At 43.0% G+C, this 19,882-nt stretch overlaps 1 protein-coding gene across 2 annotated transcripts in view; it reads right to left on the bottom strand.

Annotated features, from left to right (window-relative positions):
• The window catches only part of me1 (malic enzyme 1, NADP(+)-dependent, cytosolic), a 598,180-nt gene that overhangs the window by 45,015 nt on the left and 533,283 nt on the right, over window positions 1-19,882 (bottom strand). The gene's annotated exons all lie outside the window — the stretch shown is intronic.

Below are 19,882 nucleotides of genomic sequence, written 5' to 3'. Positions count from 1 at the left end.
TGTGGCCATTGATTCTTGGACCGTATATCCATTCTGACATGCCTCTGTAAAGATCAGATGCCAATTAAGACAATATGCACTGCAGCACCAACATAGTGGACTGTCGCCTGGACACACACCATTAGTAAAGGAGCCAAGCTCATTCATTGTGCATTAGATCCTCAAGTCCAACACTCAGCTGAGCAATGCTCTTCATTATTTGAGCAAGACAGCATAGGGTGCCCCTTCAATCGGGCAAGGCTTGCTGTGAACTTCTTCCACATGTTGAGACCCCTCCCCGACTGATTTTATTGTAGCTTGTTTTTCAAACTGCAAGGTGAGCTTGAAAATGGTGCTGCTGACCTTTGTCTGGGGGGCCAGCTTCCAACCTCCCCCTATCAAGTCCCTCCCATCCTTACCACCTCATAATTCCCACCCTGCACCCCATCCCACCCCCCCTCCCCACCGCCCCAGCCATCACTATCCAAGCTCCCCCGTTACCCTTGAATCCATCATTCTCCATGTGGATATTCCTCTTCTCCCTCTGAACACTTCCATGTTGATACAATCACCCGAAATCTTGCAACAATACTCTTAAAGGTTGGCGAAAATAGTATCTCCATATCTCAAAGTAATTGAACTGAAACTCACCAAGTGCACACCACTTATTGTGAAACAAGCCATTCTAATTACCCACTGGCAGGTCACCTAATTTGGAGGGTGCACAAAATTCCAGCGAGTTGGCCTTTTAACAAGCATTCACGCGATGTAAGCGAAGGCAAGTATGGTTCCCGCCAATGGGAAATTTGACTTGCCCTTAACCCACCAAAGCCAGGGGAACAAAATCCCAAACTAATTTCCTGCCGGTGGAAAACTGACATTTTCTATTCTGCCAAATCTTGTGCCCCAGCCCATCACAATTCCAGTGACTGGCAGGAGAAGAAAAATCTGTCCTTTATGTTTAATGAAGGAAAAACAAAGAGTTTACTGGACATTTACCAGATCAAACAGGTCAATTAATCAAAAATTACCTTCAGTGCAATTATGCCATATTCAACACAACCATTTCAGCTCACAAAGATCTTTACTTCCTCCACGTCCAGATCACAGGGACAGTCCCTTCTTTTCCGATCCTCCTAGTTCATACTCACGCTCGTGTCACTCATTAAATCTGACACTTTCCTCCCTTTCCAACGCAGCTAATCTGGCACCCTTCCGGAGCTCCCATTCCCAGCTCCCAGTCTCACTTTCATCCCTCTTCATATAAGAACAGGAGTAAACTATTCATCCCTTCAAACCTGTTCTTCCATTCACTAAGATCATGGATGTTTGGTACATCAGCTCCACTTTTCTGCCTTTTGATACCTTTAATTAACACAAATCTATCAATCTCATATTTGAAAGTGTTAATTAAACGCAGCATTCACAGCTTTTTTGCAACTTCATTTCCACTACCCTTCATATGGAAAATTGCTCTATGATTTCTTCCAAAGCAACGCTCCCATATTGACCCGCCTTTTCTCTCCCATTCACTATCATCCATTTTAGCTCCCTATATTTTCATTTATCCCTTCTGCTCCTACCAAAGTCTGACATCTAAGTAGTCACCCCTCTTTCCTTTCATCAACTCCCCAGCGTCAATGCTTCCTTTACCTACAGTGTTCAGTACCAAGCATTAGCACTAGGAGTGAACTGAGAGGAGAGAGCAGCTATCTCCTGTTTACTTTCCAGATTTGTGGACAATTGGGATTGGTGGGCAGAGGTGTCACATTTGCTCTGGTGAATGCTGTAAATGTAGAGGGTGCCCTAATCATCTGACGGGACCACTGGAGCAAGTAGGCCAACAAAATCACTGTAGGCTCACCCAACAACTGGCCGCAATATTTATTTTTTGGGAGTGAAGTTCAGCATTTCTGAACCTCCCAGCCCCACAGAAAGTCCCAATCCATTCCTGGGGAGTCTCCAGAAATTCCTTCAAGGTGGTTAAGGCTGCTCACCGTGTGGCACAAATTAAAGGAGGGAAGAAATTGAATAAATGATGTATGAGTCCAATTTGCATCTGTAAGTAGACCCCTGCCTAATTCAGGTGATCATACACTGATCAACCATGAAGAAGCTCATCTAAAAAATTGTAAAAGGGTCAGAAAGGAGGAGAGAGAGAGAGGGAGAGACACACAGACAGACAGCTTGGCACCATGAAGCTGTTCTCTTACCAGCTTCCTGCAATGCAAACTGCAGCAGTATGCAAGCTATTGCTTGGGGTATTGTTGAGGGGCAAAATTCTGATTCCATTCACTCAATACCTTTCTCAAATATTTCTGACATAAACAGAATTGTTCTTTTCCCCTTCAGCTATCCTTTTTGATTCTCGTTACTAGCCATGCCCAAACACATCACCAAATTATATTGGTGGTAGATTTGTTTCAGACATTTACAAAACCAGGACAAACATCTGGATTAAAGTTCCAATGTGCTCCTGCATTTCCTAGTTAATTTGTATAACCACAGTTTTATTCAGACAGGGGGGGGGGGGGGGGGTTAATTTAAACAGCCCTGATTTCTCTTCTCGCCTCCCATCCGTAAACAGATTTGCTTCTCCCTTTATAAGCACAGGCGTATTTCCCAACCCCTCAGTTTTCGTGTAATCCAATTTTTAGTAATAACCCCACAGCAAACTTGAGATAGGATGATCTCAAAGAGTTAGCTTATTTTTACACACTCCATGCGGGAGAAGGGTAGTAACATTGCCTCCTTTTTGCTCATACAGTAGAAAAGGGATAGAAGGAAGAAACATTTACAGAGCAAAGACCACAGGGAAAGGAATTATTGTTTCACGCGAGTCCAGAATCAAAGTCCAATGATGTATTCCTTCACAGAGGTCATCAGGTTGAAAACCAATGCTGTATAATTCACATTTCCAGTGGAGCTGACTTCACATGAGAAGACAGACATGCAGAGATGAATCAGTCTTGTACGTGATGGTACAGAAGTTCTAGTAGAAACAGTGTAGATGGGGGCCAGGGATTCAATCTGGGCAGAGCCCCTTTTCTGTGCTATTGCTTGTAGATGGTAAGATGGCAGACTGAGCTTTGCAGTTCCAAAAGGCAATACAACTGGCTCTACCAATTAAAGGTTCATGGCACATGACTCCCACTTCTCCACTCTGGCTTTGACAAAGGGCGTGTATTCCTTTGTCTGGGTCATTGAGATTGTTAAATGCTCCAACTATTAAGACCCAAAAGGAAAGTTGAGGGGTCCTTTGTTCCAGCAGGCGAATAGGCTCCAGTTAGCCAGGCCTAGCTTAGGAAACGCAGATAGCCTTTCTATACTTGTTTGTATTTGGCCTCTGTAGCTCACAAGGGGTCGCTGGTGTCCCTTCAGAGATAACAAGGTATAAGTTTCTGCCAAGCTGCCAGATTGGTTGTTTTGTTCAAGAGTCACAGACCAACATAGCCAAAATTCCAGTGTGAGGGGAGAAGCAAATGTTCTTGTATTCCTTTGTGTGGTTCTTAAGAGGGTTTGAGAGCAATGTCCTTGGACTCTAAAGCTGAATCACTTGTGCAGAAAAATTAAACCAAGGTTCTGATGCCGAATTTCCACTTTAGTTTATAACCCTAATAAATTGGCTAGTCAAATCTTGAAGCAACAAACCTCTATTTTCCATTATACAGTGCACAAATATTTTTGGAATTGCACATTTGTTTGCTGTTTTCATGACTATAATATATCATTATTACACAACGGGTAAATTTTCAGCGTCTGGGGAAAATTGCCATCAGTTTGATAAATAATTGCAGTTATACATCCTTTCCTACCAGTCCAGCACAGCAGTTCACTTGCTCACTGCAGAAACTACTTGGGTTTCATTTCAATGGAATAGAAATCAGGCAGCTTTTACAATAGGCAGGTGACCTACCGCACTCTGCCAGGTTACTGATCAAGTGCTGAAGTTGAAAATCTACCCTGACATTCCCAAAGAAATGGCCTTCTGGCATGGTGTGCAATGTACCAACAAAATGAGAGGACTCCTCCAGCGCAGAAGCAGGATACTTGATTCACTTTTCTGCAGGACTGTGAGCTTAATATATAATTCAAAGATTTAGAATTTATTCTGGGGAAAATTACTGTTAGTTTGATAAATTAGTTGCAGTTATACGCCTTTCCTACTTGGTCTGCTTGAAACAGTTGGACTTGAAAATAAGCCCTTTCTCCTATGGTAGCCATCATAAAAATCTTTATGAAAGTCTCTTAAATTATTGCTATAAAAAATTTTAAAATCCAACATTTATTACCCAATTTGATTAAATGCAGCTGGGGCTTTGCTCGCCTTTTCCCTCACTCATTTTATAGGAATACATTCAGAGAAGATGTACAGCTAGAATTTCCGTTTATCTCTCCTTGACAAAAAGTGTCAGCGTAATTGGTTTCATATTCAATAACCTCTCAATTCAGAATTGCTTAACAACTTGGATTTATATACCACCTTTAACATAATTAAAGGTCTCACACTGGTGATTTATGGAACAAAATTCAACACTGAGCCACGAGGAGATATTAGGGCAAAAGCTTTGATAGAGGTTTTAAGGAAAGGTTCTTAAGGAGGAAAGAGAGGAAGAGAGGTGGAGATTGGGAAAGGAATTCCGGAACACATTTCACTGCAGTACCGAGGGAATGCAGCATTGTCAAAGGTGCCGTGTTTTGAATAAGATGGTCAGTCAAGATCCTACGTAAAGGGTCGTATAGGACCCTTTGAAAGATTTTGAAAAAAGCTAAGGGTCCAGATCTTCCTCGAAGCGGCAATCGCCAACGGATTGCTACTTCGACCGTACTTTTCTGTGCCCTGAAACAACTCCGCATTTCTGGCTGAATCTTCCAAGACTGGCTTCTCCAGAAATGCAAAGTGTACAGTCCATCAGAGAATTCCATCACAGTGGAGTGGCACTGGGGTGGTGGGGGAAGACAAGCCCCTTTTTTACTGCATTAGTTGAGTACGGCAAGTTTAAATTTGCAGTGTGAATGAGTGGGTGGGTAAGTTGCATGCGAAGTTGATAGGGTGGGTTGGGGGTGGTAGTCGTGTCAGGGCAGGAGGGCTTATCAGGGCACGGGCTAGTCAGGTCGGGTAGGGGGCTAGTCGGCAACGGCCAGAAGGCGTAGTCAGGTGGTCAGTGATTAGCATGTTCATGAAGAGTAGTTGTGTTGGGTCAGGCAGGGGTTGCAATTTAGGGGGCAGTCATTCAGAGTGTGTGTGTGTGTGTGTGTGTGTGTGTGTGTGTGTGCGCGCGCACGTGCACGCGTGGTCAGTTATGTTACCCAGGAGTTAGAGTGGAATTTTTCTGTCCAACTCAGTCAGACTTTTGTGGAGGGTTCCAGGAGCAGACCAATTGCTTGTTGGAAGCTGAAACTTCCTGAGTAATTCCCTCAGAGGTCAGCATGTCAGGAATTCCACGTGGTCCCTACGCACATCTTGGATCATATGTCCAGTCTCCAGGAAGATCTGGGCCAAGGTGTTGTCTTGATGTTCCACATAACATTCTTGCCCAAATCATAACCACCACACTTTAATCACAATTACTAGCTGTGGGAAATTGCTCTGTACAGATTGGTTGCTGAATCTGCACACAACACAATGTTTACTGTACTCCAATGATAATTGATGAGATGTGAAGCATCTCACAATATCTGAAAGGCAGTATGTAAATACAAACCCTTTACTTAACATTCTTTCTCTATTCTATTGTGCCAGTATAAAATTGCCACCTTAGCTTCTTTTCTCTCTAACTGGCATCACCTAGTACCATGTTGGTTAATGGTGCATCATTCCCCCAACTTGCATCAGCTTGGATGCAGCATTCATGAAAGTTTAGTCCTCAAACCATTTTGATGCTTTTAGACTGTGGCAGATAAAATAAAAAGTTGCATTTCTATAGAGCTTCATGTAGAGAAAGGATATAATCAAAAAATGGGCATGTTGGAACATACCAAGCCAAAGGAGGAGGAATTAGTGATAGAGTTAAGCGATTCCACAACCAAGGATCAGGTGAAAGCTCTGCAGTCTTGCCACATCTAGTCATGAATGGTGGTGGACAATTAAACAACTCAATTAAACAACATCCCTATCCTCAATGATGGGGGAGCACAATACATCAGTGCAAAAGACAAGATCGAAGCATTTGCAAACATCTTCAATCAGAAGCATCATGTGGATGATCCATCTCAGCCTCCTCCTGAGGTCCCCAGCATCACAGATGCCAGTCTTCAGCCAATTCAATTCACTCCACATATCAAGAAACGGCTGAAGGCACTGGATATTGCAAAGCCTATGGGCCCTAATAACATTTGAATGATATACTGAAGACTTGTACTCCACAACAAGCCATGCCCTTAACCAAGCTTTTCCAGTTCAGCTACAACACTGGCATCCACCTGGATATGGGTAGCAACTCATCAAGTCTCCTTCGACAGCACCTTCCAAACCCACGACCACTACCATCTAGAAGGACAAGGGCAGCAGATATATGGGAATGCCACCACCTGGAACTTCCCCTCCAAGCCACTCACCATCCTGACTTGGAAATATATCGCCATACCTTCACTGTCACTGGGTCAAAATCCTGTAACTCCCTCCCTAACAGCCCTATGAGTGTACCTACACCACATGGACTGCAGTGGCTCAATTGGTGGCAAACCACCATTTTCTCAAGGGCAATTAGGGATGGGCAATAAATGCTGGTCCAGCGATGTTCACATCCCATGAAGGTTTAAAAGCTTTCTCATAATGGCGTGTGCCCAACCCGCTCGAGGGTGAAATGGCGTGCGTTGACGTCGGCTGAGCGTGCTGTGCACATGTTAACGCGCTGTCGCGTGATAGTTCGCTCAGCGGGCATGTGCCGGAGTTGGCAGCATGCCCATTGACAATTAAAAGGCCTGTTAAGGCCATTAAATAGTCAATTAATTTCACTGCCATCCAACTTAACGGTTGGCAGGCATGCGAAAAAGTCTAGTGGTCTTTTCATTTTTTTGGAAACCTCATCCACAGGCGGGATGTGTCATTCAAGTAGTGCCAGTCTCACCAATCTAAAAATAATCCTCATGACTATTCCGAGGTGGGTGTCTGCTGTGTTTGTGTGGCACTGAAAACTGGTTTGAGTGTGCCACACCCCTAATGAATTTCTGCACAGCCTGCCTCTCCCTATCTTCTGGATGGCTACCGACTTACTATCCTCTGGGTATTCCTGTGTGCTCCAGGAAATTCTCAGCCTCCCGTATGCCCTACTCTGCCTACAATCGCTCCTCAAGCTTGAAAACACTAAACCCGAGTTCAAACAACAGAAAGCACTTTATGGCCCACACATGTGGTTATCCAGAACTCAAAAAGTGTCCTGGAGTTCCCACATAACACAGGAATGGCAGGCAATGGGTCTCAGCTGCCCTGTCATTTTACCTTAAAGTCTGTACACTTATGTTTTTAGTTTAGTACCCCCTTACTCCTACATATTTAATGCTAAGAATTTAATAAATAGCTGGCATGTGTAATTTGGATCAATTTTATGTTGGTACCCCCACTTAGTTCATTTTAATTTGATTCCTTTAGATTGAATTACTCTATATATTTTCTCATTTACTGGTGCCTATAAGATTGAAGTACTTCACACCCCCTTCTCTTTGCACCCAATTCCTGTGACCACTTCATTTAGCAGATTTTCTATGTGCACACAGCGCCAACGTATAAATGGGAGATTTTTATCTCAAGGTAGCCAGAAAATGTACTTGTTACAAAATGCTTGTTGGTCCATAGTTAATGTAATTAGAAATCTTTATTAGAGGAACAGGTTTCAACACAGAGACATAGCAAATGGACAATTGCAACCACCTCCACATGGAGGTTCCTGCTTCTTTGTCACAGACTTTTTGCTAAACATAGAGTTACAGAAATGGAGAAATTCAATATATGCTTCTAAACTTACAACATGTCAATACAGATCTCAAAATCCTCATCCTACCTACAGCCCTTTTATTTGAAAAATCAGCCACAGACAGGCAGATGAGGCATGCAGCATGTCGCTTACTTTAAACAAAGGCCCTTTAATGTGGAATACAAAGGCTCAATGACATGCAGCTCTTGGGTAGTAGTCAGACTTCAATACTAAAAGAATTACAGCATTATAGACTGAAGAAATAACCTTTCTTGTATTTACTATTAGTGGTTGAAGTCATTAATCCAGCTTTCATGCTGATGTCACCCTTTTGCCTTAAACAAATTTGCTAAGGCAACTGACAAACCTATCCCTTTGCGATAATTGCTATCTTCAATACATAATGGGACATCTGATAAGATTTTCATCTTTTAATAGCCGGAATCAACCTGTTCTGACAACATTTAGGTAGTTTCGAAAACACAAGCAGAGTGCCATCTGGTACACAGCACCTCTATAGTGAGACTGGTTTTCTACTTACACCAATATGAATAACTGCTTTTAGGTAGTAGGCTTCAAGAAAATATTTATTTAACATCTGGAGGCATCACTTTAAACTGAAAATTCTTTCCCTCACTATGACAAAGTTTCCCATTATTTACAGAAGTAGTAAGTGTCACATTCTGCTAGACTGATCTCATGGCGTCTGTCAATTATTTTTAGAAGCTGCCCAAGAACTTATCATAGGTAAAACTGCCACTTAATTCATATAAATTTAATATATTGATAACTACAGTTTTGTAATTACAAGGCCAGTAAAGTAAACCTTGGCCAGAAAAAAAAGGGTGTGAAAAATAGGGTAGAGCAATGCATTTAAAATGTGCAAAAATGTTTAACTTAAGTTTTATTATAAAACTCAACTTCTTTCCCTTCACCCCACTACTAGGAGCTGTGCCCTGAGCCACCTAGGCCCCACAATTTGGAATTCCCTCCTTAAAGCCCTGCAACTCTTCTCTTTTATCATGCTCTCTAAAACAAAGCTATCTTACCAAGCTTTTGGTGACCCCTACTGATATTGCCTTCACTTCTTAGCCATCCAGTATTTTTTTAAATAATGTCTCTGCGAAGTGCCTTGGGACGGTATTATAATTTAATGATGCTATATAATGTAAATTCTGGTAGTCATAGGATCATGGAATGGCTATAGCACAAAGGATGCATTCAGCCCATCGTGTCCATGCCTGCTCTCTGTAGGAGCAACTCAGTTAGTTCCACTCGCTTGCCTTTTCACTGTAGCCTGAACAGTTTTCTCTCTTCAGATAATTATCCAATTCTCTTTTGAAAATCATAATTGAATCTGTTGGCACCACACTCTCAGGCAGTGCATTCCTTATCCGCATCTCTCATTGCATAAAGCAGTTTTTCCTCATGTTGACACTGGCTCTTTAGCCAATTACCTTAAAACCGTGCCCTCTGGTTCTGGATTTCTCTCTAAGTGGAAAGAGTTACTCCCTATATACTCCATTCATCGCTCTCATGATTCTCCACACCTCTATTAAATTTCAGTCATAGAGGTCTACAGCACAGAAAAAGGCCCTTCAGCCTATCGAGTCTGCGCCAGTCAAGCAAGTACCTAACTATTCTAATCCCATTTTCCAGCACCAGGCCCATAGCCTTGTATGCCATGGTGTCGCAAGTGCACATCCAAATACTTCTTAAATGCTATGAGGGTTTCTGCCTCTACCACCCTTTCAGGCAGTGAGTTCCAGGTTCCCACCACCCTCTGGGTGAAAAAATTCTTCCTCACATCCCCTCTAAACCTCCTGCCCCTTAACATAAATCTACGCCCCCTGGTTATTGATCCCTCCATCAAGGGGAAAAGTTCCTTCCTGTCTACCCTATCTATGCCCCTCATAACTTTATATACCTCAATCATGTCCCCCCTCAATCTCCTCTGCTCCAGGGAAAATAACCCCAGTCTATCCAATTTCTTCTCAACACTAAAACTCTCCAGCCCGGGCAACATCCTGGTAAATCTCCTCTGCACTCTCTCTACTGCAATCACATCCTTCCTATAATGCGGATCCCAGAACTGCACGCAATACTCTAGCTGTGACCTAACCAGTGTTTTATACAGTTCCAGCATAACCTCCGTGCTCTTATATTCTATGCCTCGGCTAATAAATCATTTCAACCTTCTCTTGAGAACAGCCCAGTTTCACCAATCTATCCATGTAACCTAGGTCCCTCAACTCTGGAACCATTCTTTTAAATTTTTTTTGCATCCTCCCTAATGCCTTCACATCTTTCCTGAAAGTGTGGTATTCAGAACTGAACATAATATCCAAATGGAGTAGGGGTTAGAAAATAAGCAGTCCCACTTTCTCTTGGCTGGTGAACCACATTCTGCGGTATCACCACCTTTGTGATCAAAGAGACCCATGGCAGAAATGAGTGACCCTGAGTGGAGGGCATCACCGACTTGAGGCCGATGATTACAGAAAATTAACAGGACAGAAACAGGCCACTTGATGTTTACGTTCCACACAAGCCTTCTCCCACCTTACTTCATGTTACACTATCAACACTTTCATCACTTTCTCCCTCATGTACTTAACTTGCTTTCTCTTAAATGGGTCTGTACTAGTGTCCTCATTGGTAGCAAGTTTCACATTCTGCCAGGCTGGTTCTTGAAATTGAGTGCAGATTATTGTTGTTTGACTTTATCAAGATTTGGCACTACTGTGATAGGGGAGGGTGGTTCACTGCCTAATCAGAATCAGGATCTGAACTTGGCTGCCTTTTATTTTTTGAGATATTTGGTCTCACTTCATGTAAGTAGTATGGAAGCTGTATCCAAGCAGACCAGCCTTAGTTCATAGATCGGATATCAGTGTAGCCCTTCATAAGCTATGGGCCCTTTTAAGTGTTTTATCTGAAGATTATCTGTAAGACTGTTGGTAGTATTATTTTGTTTTTTATGATCATCGATCTGAGTTTTAAGAGTATATTTTCCACTACACAACTTAACCAGGTCTATTTAGCAGTCACCCTGCTAGTCTCTTGCCTACCTCTGAGGCTTCTCTTAATCAGGTTTGCATCTTCAGTGCCTGCAGGGAGGAGGGTTCCTCTCATGCACAAGATGCTCCTGGGTAATCTGACTAACATACCAGGTAATATTTCTGGCAGATGTGTTTCAATGGCAGGAATTAGGGATTCCTTGCTGGGGCCTCCGACTACCTAAATTGGTGTTATTTTGTGATGGTTGTAATTAAGTTTTGAGGTATGCCTGATGAACCAAGAACATTGTAAAACTTCATTACGCTTTGAATTGTAGCATCCCTCTCATCATGATCTTTCATTACTATCCTGAGGGTCTGCTGGGGTCATTATTGTTTTAGTGTCAAAGAGCTTTGAAGGAATTTGTATTTAGAATAGTGTGGTTCAGAAACCAAACTATCACGCAGGTCCAGACATTTTATGATATTGGGAGCAGAGGGCAACAAGGGCTGGTTCCAATGGCATTAAAACAAAAACCAATTCACTGAGAATCCATCAAGATTTGGTTAAGTCCTTTTGATGTATGAGCACTTTCCTCATTTAAAGAATGATGAAACCCCTACTATATAAGCAATCCTTTAGACGAAATGGAACCTATCTGGGAAAAAAAAATGTTGGAATGAACAGAAAAGGAGGAATATGAAAGGAAAGAGAATATCAGGAAGGGAAAGCAAGGTGTAAAGAAAAATGTTGGAATACTTATTTATTTTTAAAGAGGTTTATGTTTAATTTTGCATTTAAGGGTTAATTTTGCATAAATGTACCTCCTGCTGATAGTGGAGAAATCTTGTTATTATAACATAGCTCTTAGGGTTTATTTCAATATCGAAGAGTGTTAGCTAACAACTTAAAAGCAGCTGGTCCAAAAAACTGGAGTCAGGTCTCCCAAGAAATCAGTCAGGATGGAATACTGTGTACACAAATGCACAAAGCATATTTTGAGTTAGAAACATGGAGGGGTGTTTTAATAGTTAAAGACAGATGTCAAATGAAATTTCATATTTCTGGTTATAACATTTTCAATATAGAGCAAAGAAAGGCTGAAATGGTAGTATTAATCAAGAATTGGGGGAGAATTTTCTTCCCTTTGAGGGGGGGATGGGAAGAAAGAGAGATTGAATGGGAGCGGGCATGGGCAGGCGCGCAGCCGATCGCTGTTCTTGATTGACTGTCTGCCATTTTACATGGATGGGCCAATTAAGGCTCGCCCAGCATGACGCACACCCAGGAGTGCTCAGCATTGTGTGGATCAGGGGGAGTAAGCTGAGTCGGGGCCTGCGCTATGCACGCGAAAGAGCGCAGAAATCTCGGAGGCACCGAGCTGCATCAACGAGATTAGATTATCAAAAATTTTAACAAAGAAAAATTTTTAAGACACATCCCCTCAAGTGACAGTGTCACATGAGCTGGAGAATGTCAATGAATTTAATTAAAAAATTTATTTTAATTATAAATCCTACATGAAACCTCATCCCGCCCGTGAATGAGGTTTCAAGGTAAATGCGAAGGCCGCCTGGGCTCTTCGTCTGCCCACCAACCTTATGGTTGAATGGGCAGCTCAGTTGATTACTTTAATTAGTTTTTAAATGGCCTTAATAGGCCTTTGACAGTTCGGCGGGCGTGCAGCCGACTCTACTGCGCGCCCACTGAACTGAAGATCTGAATGACGCACGGTGATGTCAGGATACATGCCCGACATCACCGTGTGTCATTTTACGCCCCACCCCTGCACGCCGACCCGAAGATTCTGGCCTAGGATGTTCAGGGCAGTTGTATTGAGACCAAATCCACACAGATGGAGCAAGAAAATACAGAATTTTCCATTCCATTCAGATCAAATAAATGAACTGGGTTGCCAAATCTCCCAGACTGCCCTCTAACATCCAAGAATTAAATATTAATCTCCCAGACATGACTACAAGCCACACAGGAGAAAAATCATAGAGGCAGGAAATCAGATGGGGAGATAAAAAGAGATTTGTTTGACAATCAAAATTCATCCAACAGGGTTGGTCAGTCTTTTTGCTTTCCAAATAGCATGGGAATGCAATGCACCCTAACGATGGAAGTGTCACATGACCAATAAAGGGAACACATGGGTGGGAGGTAATCTGATAAAATCTGTTGGAATACATTCAACTAGAGCTTGCAACCCCACAGGAGAAATGGACTGTGAAAGGATCATTGTCTGAACAAACTGAACTTGAGCTTCTCAGAAATATATGTACACTGGGACCACACAGGTGGTAACTGTTGGTCAGTCTTAGTATCCAGAAATAAACCTGGGCATTGAGGCAGACACCCTCCTCTAACGTTGCCGGTTGGAACTTAATTAGGATCTTGGGATTTATTGCTCCAAGAATAGAACACGCAAATTCCATTTCACTTTTTGTTCCATCAATTTTGTGACTGTTCTTAGCTAGAGCAATATGAGCCACATCTCTCTACCATACACTGCCCCTGTAACCTTGTAATGTGCAGGCTGTAGCCAACTTAGATTTCTCAGAGTTGAGGAAATTTTTGAGGTTTAAAATGCGTTGGGGGCCATCTAAATACCTTTGGTAGAATACAGTAAATGGAAGCAAACCCTGTATCTGCTGCTTGGGCAGTGGATGGGAGATAGTCCCCAAATTTATGAGGATTATCTTTCTTATGGAAGCACTTGGTAATGAGGGTATATGAGGATGATCGAACATATTCTCCTCGCAAATGCAAGGCAGTGACATTGAAATGAAGCATTTGAATTGGTTGACAATCTAGGACTCTCAAATCCAGGAATCTTGGGCTTAATGGCAGGAACCAAGTGGCTGTAAGAGATCCCTTGCTCTTATTTCTACACAGTGTCTATAAGGCTGGGTCCAAGGCCAAAACCATGCTTGGAGCTCTTTATTGAGTGAAAAATGTCCACCATAGGCTGTCTTCCTGCAAGAGGGGAGTAGGAAATCAAGCGAAATGTGCTAAAGACAAAGAAAAAGTGATTTCCCAGTACCAAGACTGAACAAGTTTCTATTGCACGCGAAAGATGTTTGAATAATGGAGAACTTTTACTTTATATTACTTTCTGTACTCTAGCTTCCACAATCCATTTTTGTAGGCAGGGAGAACATTATTTAGAGAGAAAAAAAAATGAAAAGAATGATCAGGTCAATCTTTCACTTGTATAAACACGCAAAGCAGGAATGGTTTCTGATAGGCAGCTTCACATCCAAGGCAGCTGACACAGCCCAATTACACTTCAACAAGTAAACTTTTCTGTGGTGTATTCGAAACAGCTTTCAACCGTTTAGAATAAAATTTGCACAATGAATGCAATCTTTCCGCATTCAGCCAAATTGCACCCAAATTTAGTTGTACAAGACTTTTATTTTTAAAAAAGCAAAAAGGAGGCCATGTTGGATAGCCACCGAAATGTGCAATTATCCCATTGCCCGTTCATTACAAATGGGGCTTGGTAACTTTGTGCAGATTGCACAGCTGAACGATTTCAGCATCCAGCCTGCACTAACATTGAGGCAGAATTTTACACTGATTGGGCAGGCACACACCCGACCCGATTGGTTGTGAAACCGCACGAGATGACATCAGGTGAGCACTCTGACGTCATGTGCGTTCGTGCGATATTCCAGTCGGTGGGCGCGGGCAAAAGTCGGAAGCACATCCACCGACAATGAAGAGGGTGCAATTGTCTGTCATTTTACATAACCTTGCAGTTGGCAGACGGATGAATCGGCCAGGAGGCCTTTGCATTTTTCAACTAAACTCTTCCACAGGCGGAATGAGGTTTCTGTGATGAAGTAAAATATAAATAAATTTCTGTGGGCAGTATTTTCACCAGCTAAATTTTCAGGTGACTGATTATGATGCATGGACACTTTTTTCAGCTTTTCAAACCATTATTTTTGCCATTTTAGGTCTTCAGCTCCCTGGGGCAGCTCTCTGCCTTCAGGGAGCTCTCTCTCAGCGCTGGCCCAAGCCTGCGTTATCATTGCCCGCCCTCTTCCCGCCTCCACCCCAGCTGTGCTGAGCTTTTCAGCGCACATTTCTTGCTGACCGGCCGTTAATTGACTGGCCAACGTGAAACTGCAGTCAGGCCGGATCGCAGTCGGCGAACTGCTTCCCGGCCAATCCCAGGCCCGCCAATCACGCCTGCCCATCCAGCTGAAAATTCAGTCCTTTGTGTTGATTGGCTGGATGCATCAGGAGAGCCAATATCTTGACTGACTAGCACGACTTCTATCTATGGGGTGAGGGGGGGGGCAGTAATTCCTCTAGATACAGGCTCAGATGGCAGTGGGAATAGATAGTTATGGCTGTCAATGTCCAGAGTCTAGCCCCGAGAATGTGGCTGCAGTGCCACAAAATGTTCAATGGCCACACAAGTAATCAAGGTCAGTGAATGCATCTTCACATGCCATTTCCCACCATCTACACTACTCAATTCACCACACCCCCATCACTCATCTACCAACAACCTCCATCAATTAAGATCCATACCTATCAATCATATTGTTTGCATCACCCTCACGCACTTAGCATTGCTGCAATCCTTACATACACATCTCACAGCTTGCGCATACTCACAGCTATTCAATGATATTACCCAAATAGATTTCACAACACTCATGGACTCACTTCCCTCCCAATTGCAGGAAAGGTGATACATACCCAGAGGCAGGAGAAGCTAACCTGCAGTAACAAGCACAAATGCATGTCTCCACCCCAAAGGAGGAAATGGTATTTGCCATGACCGAGACCATGCCAGTGGCGGGGGTGAAACCATTCAAACAATATCCTCACACCCAACACCCCTCCTCATACCCCAATTCCCCCTCATCCCACATTCTCTTTTGATTGGCCACCTAGGATAGCAAACGCATGGGAGCATCATTTCCTGAAGGTCACCCTCCAAGCCATTTTAGACAGGTAGCTAATTGGTTCATTGAAAAAAATCAACATGGCAGATGCCGAATTGTGATGATGATCAAATAAAACAAACAAGCATAATTTATAACATGGCTATAGACAATTATTAAAATAAAAATAAAGTATAAAATAAAAGGATTGCACAATTAAGAACATTTCAGTATACAGATAATTACAACTTGTTGCAAAATGCAGGTCTCCTTAATTTACAGAATAAAAATGAAAAGTCTTTAGCACACTGCATTTTGTATTAGTGTCCATAGATCATATGTTGTCAGGTTGAGCAAAATCGCTGGTCCTTCACTGTTGCTGGGTCAAAATCCAGGAACTCCCTCCCCAACAACACTGTGGGCGTACCTACAATACATGGACTGCAGCGGTTCAAGGAGGCAGCTCATCATCACCTTTTCAAGGGCAATATGGGGTGCAGCAAATGTAGGCCTAGCCAGCAACACCCATGTCCAAGGAATGCATAAAAAATGCACTGCAAAATGGAAGCTAGCGCCTCTCAATTTGCCTCCTTCCCCGCACCACAACTCTACCATTGTGCCCCAAAAAAAAGCAAAATACCAGGGATGCTGGAAATCTGAAACAAAAACAGAAAATGCTAGAAAGACTCAGCAGGGCTAGCAGCATCTGTGGAGAGAGAAACAGAGTTAACGTTTCAAATCTGTATGACCCTTCTTCTTCTGAAGATGAAGGATCATATGGACTCAAAACATTAACTCTGTTTCTCTTTCCACAGATGCCGAAGACCTGCTGAGTTTTTCCAGCATTTTCTGCTTTGTCCCAAAAATAAACCCTGGTTAGTCAATGATGGAAGAGACAGAACGCTGATGTTAAAGACACACCGTCAATCAATTTCACACACTCAGCCGCCAGCTCAGATACTAATACGGCACATTTTCTAGAGGAGAACAGAGGCAAAATTTGCATGTGGGGAGTCACCAGAGCGGTCTGCAACCAGGACAGGGGGCAAGGATAACGTTGGTGCCAGGTAACTGAAGGATGACGTCACACAAAGGTTCTGCTACAGAGGACCCAGATGAGGACTCTGATGGAGCAGCCTATAGAAACATGCTGATATTCACAATGAAACGCTTGGTGCATTGGGAAATCTGCCAGAAAACCTGTGCTCAAAAACAAGGAGCATGAAGGAGTTAAATATCGACTTGTCACAGGGCTTTGCGCAGAGCTTGGAGTCCATCTCTTCCAGGATGGAAGTCGTGGCAAACTCCATTTACACAAGCTTGTGGACACAACCAGTCCAGATTGCTACTGCTATGGTTCAGTCTGCAATTGGGCCTTCCAGGCACTGAACTGCTCACAGTCATCCGCAACTCCTCCACTGAAAGTCAGTAGCCTTCCTGCAGCCAGTGGGGTAGCACTGTCTAGGGGCAAGAGGGCAAGCAAAGACACAAGGAAGGCTGACACCAAGAAAATGCACAAGGCCGATTCGCTGACTTTTATATGGCATGATTTCCTTTCTGAATGGAGTGTTTGTTATGTGGTGACTTTTATTGTGGCCAAGCAGATGTTGCAATGGGCACCAGAGGGAAGGGAAGGTGTGAGACTGTTGATGAATGGGGAATTGTGGTTACTGGTACCGTAATTGAAGGAGTTCTTTACAGATAGCTTGTCGTGGCTGCCGCCTCCTTTCCTCTTCCTCCTCCTCCTCCTCATGTTCCTGCTCCTCAGCTGGTGGTCATAAAGCTGGTCACAAGAACTGTCCCCTCATGACAGCAAGATCATGCAGCAGATCACGACAAATGGTGACAACCGCTCTAGCAAATACTGCTGGGCTTTCTCCAGAGCGATCCAGGCAGCAGGACCGTTACCCCAGCACATCAACCGTCTGCCCTATTACATTACATGTGGTAGCATGGCTTCCATGGTACATATGCTGTGCACGTGTGCACCAGAGCCAGCAGCCAAGTCTTCAGTGGGAAGCCTTTTTCACCCAGTAACCACACTTTGGTTTGTTGTGGTGGCTAAAATGCAGTTGACACAGTGAAGTGCCACAGAGTGACAGCATTGTGACTTTGTCAGAATACCTGGCATCAACATGCACAATTTTCTGCCAATGGTCACACCAGCTGGACTGAAAAAGGCTCAAATCCCTTTCAGTTCCAGTAGATGGCACAACTGGCATCACAGAGCAACATGGATGCAGTCAGCGACACCCTATACTATGGGGAATCCTGCAATCCTAACAGACACTTGTTTCGTCTACCTGTCTATCTCTGGCAAGAGAGAATCAAATATAGTTAGCTCTCATTGAGTAGAGAGCCACTGTAGGCTCCCTTATGCACAAGTGATGACAAACTGCAAAGGATTGCAAGTATCTCCATCTTTAGTTGGAAGGAGCCAAATGCATGAAAGTTCATATGGGAACATGGGACTTCAGAGCAGGATTAGGCCATTCGGCACTTTGAGCCTGCTCTGCCATTCAATCATGGTCATCTTCACAGCTACTGGGAATGCTGTCCTTGCCCTGCTCGGACGCTGGAGATGTAGCTACAGAAGGTGGCAGGTTTCATTGAGGACATCGTTACTGAAGTGGCAAGATCTCACATATCGTTCCTCACTGAGGTTGGAGAATTGCTCCCCTGGGCATTTATGGCCTCCTGCTGAGAGACCTTCGCCCCCACGTACACATCACTCTCCCAACAGTTTACCTTCCTTTTCATGGTCTCTGTTCATTCTCCAAGTCATGGGCCAGAATCTACAGAGAGCACCAAACACTGATGGAATAGTACCAAAAGCTAGAAGAAATCACCAGCAACAAACAAGAAAGTAGTTGATGGTTCTGTGGTGGCCTAGGCCCTGTCTTCACCTTCCTTGTTCACCAACTGCAGGGAGCTCATTTGGTGCTGGAAGGGTTAATCTGAAGTTGAATTGTATGCCTAGGCCTAAGAGGAAAATACTACAACCTTGAGAAGAATACCATCTTCTCTGGCCACAGTTGTAGGATGAGCCCTGAGACATTCCATTTTGTTTTTTCTCAGGCCGAATGTAATCAGGGTTGTGATAAGCAACTGCGTAACCAAACATCTGTTGTGAGGGAAATGGAAATTTACTGGAACATGGATTGGTCAGTTAACTTATGCAAATAAGCAGATAGGTTTGTTGCAAAACTTATTGATTGGCTGTAAAAATGCTTTTAACAAGTCTGTGTGTATTCTGTTACGAGACTGTACAGTAACTCTCATTGTACATGTCTTCCTTGTGCACAAGTAATAAATGGGGTTTCTATGTACGAAATGATGTCTCGGTGTGATTAATCTCCGATAGTCCCTTTAAATAGCCCTGGTAGGAGGAATCCTTCCTGCTGCTGAACACCTATTCAGCTGTGCATGATTAAGAGGTGGTATTAGTTGGAGCACTGAACCTCAAAATGGCATCACCGACATCATGAGCCACCTGCTCTTTATATTTGTCCATTCACGGTGTAGGCAATAATCCCCTCACTAATATGGCATCTGACACAATTCAACCCAAATGTAAATGCCCAAAAAAAGGTACTAATGCTTCTCAGTTCTTGCTCAAAATAAATTCCAGTACTACAGGGTAGAAAATCAAGAATATAGTTTTTGAACTCAGACATTTAAAATACCCTATGGAATCACCAGAATTTGCAGTATAGAAAGAAGCCACAAAGCTGCTTAGAGAGTTATCCACTAATTATCCTTCCTTCATATCTATTTAATTGTTTCCTTTTCATAATATTTCATTCCTGCACAATCACTTTAACATTATAGCCAGTAGAAAATACACTAAGTATGTTCAGTGAAAACACTTCACTGATTAATGGTTTCCTATTTAAGTGCTACAAAATTATACCAATTTTGTAAGAGGTGGTAGGAATGTTAAAACTTTTCCTGTCTATTAAGCAGTGACAAAGAATAGTGGAATCTAAATATACAGGTTGCACAGCGGAGTTTATATTTAAAAGGCTTTTACTTGCTTGGAAACAGTTTTCTTGTCAAAATAAAACCTGAACTCTC

This window comes from Carcharodon carcharias, chromosome 5 (assembly GCF_017639515.1).
Source record: "Carcharodon carcharias isolate sCarCar2 chromosome 5, sCarCar2.pri, whole genome shotgun sequence".
Lineage (NCBI taxonomy): Eukaryota > Metazoa > Chordata > Chondrichthyes > Lamniformes > Lamnidae > Carcharodon > Carcharodon carcharias.
The sequence above is the reverse complement of the archived record's forward strand: the minus strand, read 5'-3'. Positions and strand labels throughout refer to the sequence as shown.